Source organism: Diabrotica undecimpunctata, chromosome 4 (genome assembly GCF_040954645.1).
Source record: "Diabrotica undecimpunctata isolate CICGRU chromosome 4, icDiaUnde3, whole genome shotgun sequence".
Lineage (NCBI taxonomy): Eukaryota > Metazoa > Arthropoda > Insecta > Coleoptera > Chrysomelidae > Diabrotica > Diabrotica undecimpunctata.
This window is the reverse complement of record NC_092806.1, coordinates 15,740,374-15,753,951: the sequence shown is the minus strand read 5'-3', so window position 1 is coordinate 15,753,951 and position 13,578 is coordinate 15,740,374. Positions and strand designations below refer to the sequence as shown.

Sequence of the window (13,578 nt, the reverse complement as noted above, 5' to 3'; positions counted from 1 at the left end):
AATAATATTCAATTAAACAAACTTTATTGACGCGGTATTCAATATAGAGTTAGGTACATGCATAAATTTAAGTTTAAGTAATATTACGAATAAAACAAACTTCTTTTAAATTTTTGGTATACGTATTAATGTTTGCTGCACAATGTTGTATGTCTTCTCACTTTCATCCGTCTTTCATTCTCACTTTTGGAATGTCTATGTCGTTCTCATCGAGCCATTCAATATCGTGGTGCTCTAAATTTTGAATAATGCACATCAGTTCATTAGCACGACGAGCAGCGACTTTTATAGGAATAACTGTCATTTCATTGTTCGTGTTAACTTTTTTATGGATCTTTTCGATGTCAGATTTAGTGAATTGATAATAACGACCACACGTTTTGCATGTTCAATTTTACCGTCCATGAGACTAAAATAATTGTAGGGTATATGCAGGAAATCTTTGAGTGAAGCATTTAAGCGTAGAGCTAAATTGACTGGAATATGACAGACTCCCCACCCCAAGTCATCAACAATAAGCAAAACAAAGACCCCTATAGTGCTTACATAATACTTGAACAGCCCCTATGGGCTGACAGAGATACGAAATTCCAGACTCATGGAAAAGAGCGTCATCTCTTCATTCAAAAATAGCCACAGAATGGAAGCGACTCGACCTGCAGAAACTCTAGAGGCATTAAAGGTTTTCTTCTCCAATTTCGTTGAAGACACATCGATTTCTTTGAAATTCTAACAGTAGCTAGGGTATAAACTCGGCAAACAAAATCTACCCTATACATATTTGTGCTTTCATTGCTCAACACATGCTTAAGTTACGATGCTACCTCAAATATTTTTCATTTTATCAAAAAAAAAACTGTATATGACTTTTCAAAATTCGCATTCGCATGTGAATGGTGCTATTTTAGAACTCTTTAAACGACACCCTTTTAAAATAAAAGGCTATAAAATTACCTTTTAAATGCTTATAGGTCATAAAATTCCTTACAAAATGAGCAATTAACCAACCTGCTTTCTTAAACATTAACTGAGATATAGTCCAAAAACGGAACACCTTTTTTTTTTAAATTCCTATCAAGTCGATTTTGGTTTATTGGTGAATATATATATTGCGTGTATACGAATTTATATGTTGAGAAGCAACATCCTACAGGTTGTTTTATCTCGCGCTTGGAGAAGCCGAACCCAGTATGTTTCCATGATCTAAACAAAGAGCACGTGTTATCTTTGTTTTTCAAACTATCGTTGAAAAAAATACTACCATATATAGTCCAACTGATTAGGGATGGACTATCGTAGAGGGATCTTTGCAAAACAATCCCTCACCCGAAGAACTTCTGAAAATGATATTTTGCAATTACAAAAAGGATGTGGCGCATCATGTGGTTGCCGTAAAGTTGCGCTGTATTGCCACACCACTTGCGGTGAATTTGCTGGTCAAAACTGTACTCCATTAATAGAATAGAATTAATTAGATCTCGAAGAGGAAGAAAACGAAAACACTGATATTGATGATGACGATGATTTTTAATCAAATTATATTGTGTAGGTAGGTATATTGACCGATTTCGTTTTTTCATTTACATGTAAAATAAAATATTTTACTTTCAATTAAATACGTGACAAAACATTTTTATTATAATTTTCCTTCCACATTTTTCAAATTTTTGTATAAATATACCATTGAACGATTTTTTTTATTTATTTTTTGTGATAAAGAATGAGTGATAAGGGCTAAACAAAGTGGAAAAGAAATATTTTAGTTAAATACAATAAAATATGCCAATTCACTACAATAAATGTCATAAAAGGTCATTAAATATTTTTTTCCAATCCTATATTACATGGGGATACTTCTCTCTCTATTCGGATTGCTCTCTATTGGACAAGCCCTTCTCTCTATTCGGATTGCCGAATATAGGCCTCTCCTAATTCTCGCCATTCATCTCTGTTGTTTGTGAAATGTTTCCACATTGGTCGTGCAGTTCTTTTAATATCTTCGCTCCAGCGCATTTGCGGTCTTCCTCGTGGTCTTTTGGCTTCATATGGTCGCCATTTCCCAGTTTCTTTATTCCATCTTCCATCCTTAAGACGTTCGTTATGTCTAGCCCATTTCCATTTCAGTTTAGCTGCCTGTTCGACGCATCTTTTACTTTTGTTCTATTACGAATGTCTTCATTGGTTTTATGGTCTTTGAGTGAGATACCTAGCATCTGTCGTGGGGGATACTTTATAAAGGATTAAATAAGTCAAAAAGGGTTGAAAAATGATAAATAGTATATTGAGGCATCAAAAACAAAATAAATAAATAATACAACAACGTTGCTGTCACTTTTGTGTACGATATAATGAATACTTTAAATTGTTTCGTAATTCTTTAAACACTTAGCTTTTGTTTTTTTTTTGTCTTACTTCTTACACAAATCGTTATATTCATTACCCACTTCTTCGGTTATTTCAGTCCAAACAATTATACTTTTCTTAGAATCTAAAAGTTAAACGTGAAGTCGATATAAATCTTAACTGTTTGAAAGCACCGGTTATATATTTATATAATTCGTAATTATGTAGTTGTAGTCCATGCAATCTCGATACCTGTTTTTGCACATACAGATAAGTTATTAGTTATCGGGGAAATTATTAAACAAAAATTATTCCTCGACGTTCACTTTGATCAGTAGTTGTCGTCTAGTTCTTCAAATGTGTCGTTTCGGTGCCATATGGATTATTACTGGGACGCTGTGCCGAGAAAAATCCGAATATTCAATTGGTAAATATTAGTTGGTTGATTCGGCTGCAAATTAATTTAATGAATATAATTACTTAGTGTTTCCTAAATTGTCACAAATTTATTAATAAACTTCGGAAGCTGATACGATGTAAATACCTCTTTTTTTAAGTGAAGTATTTTAATAATTAGCATGTTGTTTTGTTTGAAAAAGGATCTCCTATACATTCCTCTATAAGTAAAACGCGTCAAATTTTTTAAAGAGTGAGAGTACTAGTTTATGGGTTATATTGGCTTTAAGGGCAGCTGTATTTTGTGGTCAAATCGCACGAAATCGGTGGAGTTCACGTCACCTCTCCGTGAGATAACAATGCCTTAAAATCGCTCGCGTAGAATGTCCAATGTGGCATATAGCCCGTCCTATGGCGCTCACCGTTGGCTGTGATGGCCTGGCGAACGTTGTTCTCAAATAAATATGGACCGATGATCAGCCCAAATTCTACGCTAAACAGTGACTTTTTTGGGATGCGTTGGACGCTCTTGGATCTCATGTGGATTGGTATCGTCCCAAATTCGACATTTCTGTTGACGTACCCCATTCATCCAAAAATGGGTCATGAAGTTTACAACTTTTTTATAGGATATTTAGCGAACACGCGTAGTTCGTCTTACTTCAGTTTTTTTTTACATCCCATTTAATTTGAAGTCTATAAATTGTGCAAAACATTTAGGAAAACAGTCCAGTCACAGTTGCCTTTTACTTAAAAAACACTGTTAGTTACGTACTATGGAGCGTTTACGATACTCCTAAGTACTTCGGGCTCTAGTCTTTGTAGGATTTCGATATTTGAGTAAGATACCGTCCCCCACAATTGAATTCCGTAGCTCCATAGCGGTTTTAGGACAACTTTGTTAATTAGCATTTTGTTGGTAACTGGTAATTGTGATTTACAGCCTAAATTGGCCTAACAGCCAGTACAATTTGCTGCGTCTTAAGTCCAGTTGCTTTCTCTTAGCAAATATATGTTTTCTCCAAGTTCATCGTCGGTCCAGACGTAGTCCTAGATATTTTGCATCTTCTTTGTGTCGCAAGAACTGACCATTTAATGCCAAAGTTGGACACGCATTCGTAGGATGTTACATGGATAGATTTAATATCATTTGCTTTAATTCGCCAGGTTTTCAGCCAAGAGGAAATAACATCCAAGTGAGTCTGCAAGATTTTAGAAGTAATGATTATATTTTTGCTACTGGGAAGATTAACTGTGTAGATAGTATAGGGTTTCGGACCAAGTACTACGTGCCTCAGCGCGCCTAAGGCACGCCAGATCTTATTGGGTGTAGAATTGTGGTTTTGGCTTCATTTATTACTTGTAAGTGTCTATTTTGAAGATAGGATTTGAGGATAAGGAAAATGTTGTTTGGTAAGCTAATAGTCCATCGTGCCGAACTGTGTCGAAAGCTTGGGCGATGTCTATAAGGGCAGCAGAGCAGTATTCTTGATCTTCAAAGGATTTCTATTTTTTTTTTAAATTTGGTGGACTTGTTCGATGGATGCATATTTTTCTCTAAATCGTAATTGATGGTTAGGAATTAATTGATTTGCTTTGAGTATTTATTCTATTTTCTATACAAGTAATTTTTCTAGTAACTTTGCCATAGCAGGGAGTAGGCTTATAGGTCTGTAGGATGTTGTTTGATGAGCAGGTTTTCCTGTCAAAGCGGAAAGTACCCCGTCCTTAAACACAGCATTGTATATTTGTGTCAAACTCCTCAGTCCCTTATACGAAATATCTTACAGAATTTTCGTACTAATTAAGTCATTTCCTGCAGATTTTTTTGGAATCAACGTATGTATGGATCTTGTGACTTGGTTAACGGTAACATTTTGAATAAGTACTTCCAGTTGATATTGGGTTTGCAAAAATGCTTTTACTTTACTTTCAATGTCACAAGTTATTTTCAGCTGGATATGGTTGGAAGAATTTTTGTAAGTGCTCGCCAAAAAAAAATTGGCTTTGTTCTCATTACTTTTTGCCCAGTAACTTTTACTGACCAGTTATTGAAGTAAATGTGCTTTTCCTGGTTCCAAAATATTTTTTATACAGAAAGTAATAATAAAAGAGAACTTCGTCAAAGCAAGTTCCGTTATTTTAATTCTTATTACTTTTTGTCCAATAACATAATACACAGTCAAATTATTTTAAAATTTCAATAACTTTTGTTGTTGATGATAACAACGGTGATTAAAACCACTCTGTAGCGCCACTCCTATTTTGTTTCATATACTAGACTGTGATTAATGTGTACTAAGTCCTTGATGTAGATTTATTACCTCTTTGTCTTCATGCAAACCGCAGCTTAGATCCGAATTAGAAGATCGTTTAATTTTTTAGGAAATTGTAATTATTCTTAAAAAAATTCTAGTTGATCATATCTTTATTTCCTAATCGACTTACTTAGAAACTGAAGTTATCATTGTGGTTTTATTTGTTTGTTAAGGCTCATTGAAAATATTTCAGTCTTAAAAGAATATAAAAAAAACAAACTCTGGTTCTGACTACAATTTATAAATAGCCTAGTTAAGTCGTTTATTTGTTTTATGGCTCCAAAAAGAGCTATAATATCGCGGACTTTTAAATGTTATCTTCTTCTTCTTCAACCGTTTTCGCTCTTTTAGATATCTGTCTCTCATTGTTCTCTAGTTTTCTCTATTCTGGGCTAGCCGGTGTTTTTATTTAGTCCCACTGTTCTTTTTAAATCGTTGTACGATCTTTGTTGCGATCTTCCTACGTTTTTTCTTTCTCCACATCGTTAACTCTATCCAATCACCTTTCAACTCCAGCTTTCTTGACTTCTTGCCATATATCCGGCCCAGTTCATGAACTGATAACTGATCATGACAAACAGAGCTACTATTTATGTAGATATGTTCTAAGATAAGAGAGAAATGACATTGGAATAAAACTAAAGTGTATTTGAATGTTCATTTATTTTTTAATAATTGAGTATAAATTTAAATCAGAGTTATATCAGCATATTAGGAATAATAAGAACCGAACAATTAAGATGGCTAGGACACATATAGAGGATGCCAGAGGGTAGACTACAGAAAATACTACTGTCAAGTACAATGGGAGAACGTCAGAGAAGGATTCGACCCAGAACAAGGTGGAAAATGGATATAGAAGATGGTCTAAATGGATGTCACAAATTGGAGGATGAACGCAATGGACAAAAAGGGATATAGTAGAATGGTCAGTCAAGCCATAGTCCTACTAGGTTCGACACGCTAATTTCTAAATATTAACCCTCGTAAGACGGTGCCTACATTATTACGTAAACGACTGTGCGAGGTGCATTTGAACCCCATCCGTATATTATCCATTTTTTTTTATGTAAACGTCGGTGAAATTAATTTGAAAGATAATTAGGACTTGTTATACTACGAAACATAATTTTACCAAAAGAGTACTTATTTCTTCATTAAAAAAAAATTAATTATCGTTGCAAAACAAACATATGAAATTTTTCACAGAGTGAGAACACAAACGAAGTTTATACCGAAAATACAGGAATGCCGAGACTATTAGTCTTTTTTTCTTTGGCATAAGTAAGACCAACCTTCTCCCGAAGCTATGTTAGCTTCAGGTGGAACATCAGAAACGTCCAATTCAGGATATGCAATTTTCATCATTTGGCGTAACTGAGAGTGCAATTATTTGTGTTTTGATATCTATAGATTTTCTTTCATCAATTTCCCTTCTAGTCTAATAAAAAACTTCGTCTTGCATCCAAATGTTTCCCATCGATATTTGAATTTTTTATTTTCCAAATTTTGGAAGCGTTTATGGCTGAAATATCTAATAGGTAATAAAACATTACCATGGGCCATCTGCGTATTTGGTGCTGTGTTGTATATTGTTGTGCCATTTTGTCCACTACGTCAACAGCTCCTTTTGTTTTATTATAATGAAGTATTTCAGCTTTATAGGCATCTTTTTCTTCACGAACTTTATTATCAAAATATTCCGTTCACAGATCGTGCGGTGCATTTGCACCCCACAGTCACAACTCAATGAGTTTTAAATGCTGTAATAGGTGGAATGCGTTTAGAATTGAATTTAATGCTTCTTCTTCTTCTTTCTTCTTGTATGTAGGCTTTAAAGCCTGTGTCTTCTTCAATATTAGCCTCCTAAATTGTTTAAATTATCGTACTATCTTTTTCTTGGTTTGCCAATACTTCTTCGTCTATTTGGTGACTTATCTTGTGCTATTCGTACTATCCTATCTTCTGCCATTCTACTAATGTGTTCGTTCCACTCCTGTTTCAGTTTTATCACCCATTGATTTATGTCTTCTATATTATTGCATGATCTTCTTATGTTTTTGCTTCTCTCCCTATCCAACACACTTTTCCCTGATATTCGTCGGAGTATTTTCATCTCAGTTGTTTCTAGTAGTCGTCTCGTTTAAGATGTGTCAGGTCTTGTCTCCGCCGTGTAATCTTTGGAACTCGTCTTCTGTCTCGGCAATTAATGCGGCGTCGTCTGCATAACATAATATTAACAATAAAATCACGTGGAAGATTGTCAATGATTTTTCAAAAAGTGCTAATAACAATGCTAATACTTGTTTAATGTATGATGACAATAATATAATAACAGATCCCCAAGAGGTAGCATGCACTTTTAACACATTTTTAAATGACAGTAGACAAAGACAGTCAGTCAATTATTACAGATCATGAAAATTTCTTTCAGTTGTACCCATTTACTGGGCAGGAACTGATCGAACTCCTGCATAGTAAACTTGAAAAAAAAAAACAAATCCTCTAGTGGTTTTGACGAGATACTTGCATTTTTGGTGAAAAAGGTTTTACCTTTTATAATCAATCCTTTAACTTATCTCACCAATTTGTCTTTTTGCAATGGGATTTTCCTAATTACTTAAAGACAGGCAAAGTAGTTCCCATTTAAAAAAAAAGGAGATCCAAAACTGGTCAGCCATTATAGGCCTGTAACAATTCCCAGTATATTTTTAAAGGTATTTGAGTATGGATATTTAAAGAGATTAAATTGTTATCTAAAAAACAATAATATCATAACTATAAATCAACATGGATTTCAAGAAAATAAATTTACTAATACGGCATTTATGTTCCATGCATTTTATGTTCATTTAACCAGTTTGATTGATGCAGGCATCAGCATAGTAGGGCATTTGACTGTGTCAACCATGAAATATTATTTAAAAAACTAAAACAGATAGGTATTACAGAAAATTCTTTACAGTGGATTATGTCATTTCTAAACAATAGACAACAATATGTAAGCCTGAAGATGAGGATCGAGGATTGTGTGACCAGTTGTAGATCTAGTCTTGTTACCACAAATATGGGTGTTCCCCAAGAATCTGTAATAGGAGCAGTTCTCTTTGTAGTCAACATTAACGACATCGTACAAGTGGACAGAGCGGTAAATTTCACTATATATGCGGATGATACGTCAATTATTCTATCTAACAAATCCAACGTAATCCTACAACATCAGTGTAATGATTTTCTTTCATGTTTATATTCTTGGTTTTGCGATAACTCGTTGCATCTTAATACAGAAAAAACACAAGTTATACATTTTCACAATAAACAAAAATACCTGGAAAAATTTCAGCTTATTTTTAACAACATGCAAATAGCTACGGTGTCGTCAGGCAAGTTTTTGGGAATAACAATTGACAAAAGTTTGGATTGGAGTTGCATTGTGGAGCGGTTGTTTCGAAGTTGAGTTCCATTAACTATCTAATTAGAAATATAAAATATGTTTTGACCGAAAATCAGCTAATTATGATTTATTATGCACTCGTGGAGTCCAGGCTAAGATACGGGATATGTTTTTGGGGTACGTTTGGTTATGCAAATGGTATTTTCGTCGTACAAAAGAAAATATTGCGTTGTCGCTGGTGTCTCCCGATTAACTAGTTATAGAGAATATTTTAAAAAATATAAAATTTTAACATTGGCGTGTCTATACATTTTTGAATTATGTGTTTTTATTTTCAATAACTGACATAAGTTTAAAACGAGTGGTGATATGCATAATTTAAATACTAGATATTGTAATAAACTTTAAATACCATTTTCAAAAGGTAACATTAAATTTAAATCGCCCAGGGTATACGGGCTACAGGTGTTTAATCATTTGCCCACAATTGTAAAGTCCACCAGTTCAATAAATGTATTTAAGATGAATCTTAGGCAATTTTTATGTGAAAAAGTGTTTTATACAGTGGAAGAATTTTTTAGATCTTAGACAGCTGTATTTCATTTAGCTTTTAAATTCATTCCATCTCTTGTTTAGTCTAGTTTAGTGTTTAGTTTTTAGCAATGTATATTTATGACTAATTCTATACAAACTATGTTTGTCAGAAAGAAAATAAAGAATTTGATTTGATTTGATTGATTTGGTAATATTTGGATTTCTTTGTTCTCCATTCTGTAACCATGACCTTTAGGTACTGCTTGTATTAGTTTGTCCATTATTATATTAAATAGAAGTGTGCTTAATGAGTCACCCTGTCTGACTCCCCTTTGTACTGGTATACACCAGTATTTAATTTAACCAGAATTTAATGCGATTAAAAAAATAGACAAAAATTAAAAAAAATTAAAAAAAAAAATAGTGAGAAAAAGAAAGACTGTGGTGCAACTGCACCCCGCACCGGCTTACGAGGGTTAACAAAAATAATCAAATGCCTGCAAGAAAATTAATGTCATTCAAGAAACATGGAGGAAGGAAGGAAAATTTATAGATAAAAAATAAATAGCTGTACTTATTGAAACAAATCAGTTTGTTTTAATGAAGCTATTAATATTCGTAAAAGATAAGATCGATTACATTATTAATTAATTAGAATTATTATTAAACCCATTCAAATGGTATGCTGTAAAATGTCGCGACTTGAGGTTGCATGCGGTACCACCACGGAGCCTTATGACCGGCGGCATTGTTATTAACTCTAATCACATACTAAAACCTAATCTCGGTTCGCTGATAACCAACTCTTACTATAATATGCTAATCGTGTGAACGTCATTTTGCTGGTTAATTCCTTTAAGATTGATATATCAGTTGCGTTTTCAGTTTTTCTTTGTTAGTACCTGAGCGTGGGCGTGTGGCGTGGAAAACTGTTTTCCTGCTCGTCGTGCGTTTGTTTTTTTTTATTCAGATGCGTTTTAATTGATGCGGTTATTATTATTGTAATTTATTGGATGCGACAAGTCTGTGTAGTGTGATCAGTGTTTCTAATGTGGTGATTTAGTTGGGCTTATGTGAGATGTTAAGTGAAAAATAGTTGAGGTCGACTGGTAGTTGTTTTATTATTCCAAGTAAATAAATTACTAAAATCTACTGTTATTCTAAATTGGTACAGATATTTATAATACTTATTTCGGTAATTGTCAGCATTCATCAATAAATATTACATTTTTTGTAATATTATTGTTCTGAAGCTAATATCTTGTGGCATTTTAAAGTAATTACTATTTTAATGGGAATAAGCCACAATTATTGAAGGTTAAAGTAAGTTTATTGACGTTTTAATTTCCACTTCGGAAATTTTTCTCAAAATACGAACATTAAATTAAACAAATTTTGTTTTTCGTTACTTAGTGAAAAATTCTTCTAATAATTTTATTTTATCTGACTCATTTATATTGACAATTCAGACATATATTATACATTTTAAAGTAGCCAATATTTTTGAGTTGCGTTCCTGAGTCGACTTTATTGTAAGATAGTTCATTTGATTACATCAAATCAACTTGAACTTGAGAATATCCGTCAGAAAAAAATCATAGCATGTAATTCGTCTTTAAAGAGACAACTACATGCCATGATGACAGTAAAATTCTCCTGTTAGTGATTCCATAGTAAATCATGAGGAAAAAACCTCATAATACTATCCCGACATGGTAAGTATTTGGTCTTACATTTAGTTTACTCTCAGTAAACACCAAATTCTGATTTTATAGTTATTTAAAAAACATAAAAGATGTATCCTCGACATGTTACTTACTTACTAATACTGGTATTTTACTTTTATTAACTCACTCTTTTAATATGGGTAACCAGAACCTACTGCATTCCGCCGAGGAATTTGCGACACAATTTGTCTCATTTAGCATAATTAGAGCCGCTTTTTTGATTTGCCTCTTTTTACCATCCGTTTCTTTTATGACTATATTTAAATCATTCCATTGAACCCTATGTTCATTATCCCATGCGTGTTTACTTATTGTAGATGTATTAAATTCTCTATTTTTAATATAAGATTGATGTTCACTTATTCTAACATTTTAATGGCTTTGCTGTTTCCCCTAAATAAAACTGCAAAATCGCATTCACAAGGTATTTTATAAATACAATTCTTTGTCCTCTCTTGTTCATTGTTAGGTTTAGTTTTAGACAAAATATATCACAATGTGTTTGTTGTTTTGAATGTTGTTGAAATGTTGAATTTATTCCCTATCCTTTTAAAGTTTTTCTGATAATCCTTTTATGTATGGTATTGTTATTTTCATCGTATTATTCCTTGTGTATGCTATAGGATTTCGTTCTAAGTTGTTCTGTTCTATTCGGTCGATTGTTGAAAATTCCTTATTTATAAACGATAAAGGATAATCTTTTTTAATAAAACAGATGTTAACAAATGTTTCTCCTCCAAGAACGAATTTTCGTTAGAACAAACAATTTTGGCTCTATCGTATAAGGATGTGATGATTCCCTTTTTAATATTAATATTGTGACCTGAGTCTCATATCCAGTATCGTTCTTAGAGATTAAAACATCCAGGAAAGGTAGTGTGTTATTATATTCCTTTTCCATGGTAAATGTTATTGTCTCTTCTTTATCGTTTATATCATTCAGGAATGTGTCCAACAACTCTGATCCATGAGGCCATATTAAAAATATATCATTTACATATCTCCACCATACTGTGGGTTTTAAATTTTGTTTAGAAATAATATTTATTTAAAAATCTTCCATAAATATATCGGCTAACAATGGAGATAAACTAGAGCCCATTGCTAGACCAAAATTTTGTTTATCATCATCAGCCTCTCTCAATCCACTGCTGGACATAGGCCTCCCCTGTTTGTCTCCAAAGTGTTCTATCTTGTGCTTGCTGTATCCAGTTTTTTGTTGTCTTTCGTAAGTCGTCTTGCCATCGTGTCGGTGGTCTTCTTCTGCTACGTTTATCGGCTCTTGGTCTCCATTCAACGAGTTTGCGAGTCCATCTTCCGTCCTTCATTCTGGCAACGTGTCCAACCCATTTCCATTTTAAGTTACAGCTTCTTTCAATGACGTCTATGACTTTGGTCTTAGCTCGTAGATCTTCGCTTCTAATCCTGTCTCGCAGAGTGGCCCCTATCTTTGATCGCTCCATTCTTCTCTGCGCTACTCTTAGTTTTTGTGCGTTTTTCTTTGTGAGCGATAATGTTTCTGCACCATAGGTCATCACCGGTAGCACGCATTATTCGAAAACTTTTTTCTTCATATTAGTTGGAATGTCACTCTTAAAAACGTTCCTAAGAGCTCCGTATGCTGCCCATCCTTGTATTATTCTTCTGGATACTTCGGTTGTTTGATTGTCCTTACTTATCTTAATTTCGTGACCCAGATATATATATTTGTCTACCAGTTCTATTTCTTCATTTTGTATTTCAAGGTGTTTACTTGGTACTAAGTTCGTCATATATTTTGTTTTTGTTGTATTCATTTTTAAACCTATTTTATGACAGGCTGTACTAAGTTCTTGAAACATTTTCTTTATTTGTCCCAAATCGTCTGCAATCAGGACTATATCGTCTGCGTAGCTTAGGTGGCGTAGCATTTCTCCGTCCACATTTATTCCTTTGTCACCCCATTCGAGGGTTTTGATCGCTTTTTCTAGAGCCGATATGAAAAATTTAGGTCACAACGTATCACCTTGTCGGATACCTCTTTGGATTTTTATTTGGTTGCTGTTAGCGTGTAGTTGTATCGAGCTTGTCGCATTTTTATATATATTACATATTAGCCTCGAATATCGGCTATCAATGTGGCTCTCGTTTAGTGCTACTATAACACTGTCGAGTTCTACTGAGTCGAATGCTTTGTGGAAATTTTGTTTATATAATTCAGTTATTCTGCATATAATAATACAATTAAGTCGTCCAAGGAACGCAACTCAGCAATATTGGCAATATCATTTTAAAGTCGTCTACTTTAAAATGTATAATATATGTCCGAATTGTCAATATGAATGATTGAATGAGTCAGATAAAATTAAATTATTAGAAGAATTTTTCATCAAGTAACAAAAAACAAAATTGGTTTAATTTATTAATGTTTGTATTTTGAGAACGATTTCCGAAGTGGAAATTGAAACGTCAATAAACTTACTTTAACCTTCAATTGTGGCTTATTCCCATTAAAATAGTAATTATTTTTTGTAATAATAGTAATACTATTAATCATTTTCTCTCAATGGAGCATAGGGCAACCGAATATATAATTCATCAGCTGCTCTACGGATTATGTTACAGCTAGTCAGGCTCTCCATTTTCACTAAGTATGTAAAACTGATTGTTCTAATTACTTCAGTTATGTATATTTATGTCGAGTTCCCTCCAAATTTCCTTTATGCATATAAAGTTAGTTTCTTTTATATTTTTTCCTATTCATTGCTTTTTTGGTTTCCTAATAATGTCCATAATTAATCTGCACTGTCTTCTTAATATTGTTGTACATATAACTCCGCTGTGTCTGTAACATCAAAAATTTGAAACTTTTCAGTTTAAATCAAAA

At 33.2% G+C, this 13,578-nt stretch overlaps 1 protein-coding gene across 7 annotated transcripts in view; it reads left to right on the top strand.

The window, feature by feature from the left end:
- LOC140439224 (WD repeat-containing protein 47) overlaps window positions 1-13,578 on the top strand; it is a 234,780-nt gene that overhangs the window by 85,895 nt on the left and 135,307 nt on the right. The window contains exon 1 of one of the 7 annotated variants that reach the window (XM_072529013.1): window positions 9,856-10,086. The exons of 4 other annotated variants lie outside the window; for them this stretch is intronic. The gene's annotated coding sequence lies outside the window, so the exon portion shown is untranslated. Of the gene's footprint in view, window positions 1-9,855; window positions 10,116-13,578 lie in introns of those variants that run through there. 2 more of the 7 variants (XM_072529011.1, XM_072529012.1) reach the window with 2 other exon arrangements.